The following is a 2,067-nucleotide window of genomic DNA, read 5'->3' as shown; positions in this document are numbered from 1 at the left end:
TGAGTTAGAGATTAAAATCTCTTTCCATAAGTTTAAGATTGAAACCTTTTCAAAATAGGTATTTTGAAAGGATATGCTGAGAACATATATGGTTTTATCTTAATAACTTGGCAAAGCAAAATATATTTCAATTCTTGAAATATTTCGATTGAGTAGTCAATTGCGAAACATGTGGAATTAAGTGGGAGTTGGAAATTATCATGTGAAGACATGGAATTTAGTGGGAGCAATCATCTTGTAAAAATTTATAACTCATTACTCATTGAGAATGACGAGCTGATACTATCTTTCACAAAGAAGTATTTGAGTTTTCAATTCTGGATGAAAATGGACTATGATGAATCCAATCACATCATGAGATGTTGGATAGGTATTGAGATATACACATCGAATCAACGAGAAACGTAGGTTATTCATGTCAATGAAAACGGAATTGCCATTAGCAGTCATGGTCGTTCATTGAACCTAAGAATGGTTGATCACATGATTATTAGTTACTAATGTTTCCGCCATTAGAATAATCATTCACATGTCCAATAATGAATCATATGCATAAGAGCATGATGAATCATTGGCAAGCCATAGAAGAATCGTCATGAATTCTCGAGGAGAACTAATGAGCGATTCTAGTGATGGACAGAACACTCTGTTATGTGCCAAGAGGTTGCACGTTTTGAAGTTCGATCACACGTAAGGATTTATGAAAATCCTAAGCTATTCAAGCTAAAAGGAGAAATAAGAAGCTTTGAAAAATACTTAGTTGAAGTAAGAAGTTACTCAAAACTGATATTTTCTAATATGCTAGGACTTATGAAAAGTGCTAGGCTAATCATCTTGACAATTGTTGCAAGACTCTACAAAACGTATACCTAGTGCATTGTGAGTTGGTAGAACACTTGACCAGTGCAAGTTATATCATCCACCACAATTCGTTGGTTATGTGATAAACAACAAGAAAGTTCTTTCAAGATAAAGAACCCAAACCTAGGTTGGGAACCTATATGTGTACTTGGTAAGGTTCATGCTATGAGAGATAACATGAATATAAAGGATAATGCAATATAAGAAGTTTGAACACATGGACACATGGTATGTTAAACTTCTATTGCAATCAACTAGTGTTTACACACTTTCGATATACATCACAAGGTTGTAATATGGTATTTACTACCCGAATGTGATGTCGACGTTTGTCGTTTGAGTTATTATTAACTCACCTTATACTTTGTTACATTCAAACGGGTTGTAGAGACAATTGAACCCCGTTAAAGTGAACACGGAATAGCATTGTATTCGCCCATAGTTACTTACATGAGGTGACATCTCGAAGTAACTAGAGTGTGATGCGTTTGATGGCAAGTTCAAGTGCCATGGAGTCATGTGTGATGACTAGTCGATCACATTGGCAGACTGTTAGGAACACTTTGTCGGGCCTTATGACCGCTTATAGAGTTCTGGGAAATTTATATAGCCTGGTCGTGGCGAGAGCTACTATAGTATTCTAATGAGTCAATTCTTTTGAATAAAGACTATTCACCTAAGATGGCACAGTTTCAGATTAACTTTGATTTGTGTTACTACGACCTTCGTAAATGGGGTCAAATGGGCATATTTTGGGTTATGATGGCTGTGGCTAGTCGAAGGGAATAAGTGCGATAGGAATTGTCCACCCCTTTTCAGGGTTATAACCATATCTCAGGGCCACTCGAGGAGTAATGAACTGGAAATGCGTTGCCACGCTCGGAAGGTATCCATGGTGGATAAATTCCGGTCAATCAGTTATTCTCCAGATCGAGGAAACCACTCTTGATATGATCACTTGCAAGTACGACCTGAAAGACACCTTGCATTGAGTGGGAGATAGTAATAGGACAAGAGAATTGGTGACGCACACTTGTCGAGGACAAGTGGGAGATTGTTGGAATATGTGTCCTCCGACAATAATGCGACCACAACTGTCGATCATGATGATCACATGTTTAAGTCTCATTTTAAGAATACATGTGGGAAGTAATATTTCTTGTCAATCGGTCCACACATATCGGTAAAGATTGGCTGACTAGAGTT

This window comes from Silene latifolia, chromosome X (assembly GCF_048544455.1).
Source record: "Silene latifolia isolate original U9 population chromosome X, ASM4854445v1, whole genome shotgun sequence".
Classification (NCBI taxonomy): Eukaryota; Viridiplantae; Streptophyta; class Magnoliopsida; order Caryophyllales; family Caryophyllaceae; genus Silene; species Silene latifolia.
Note: the sequence above shows the minus strand (reverse complement) of the source record.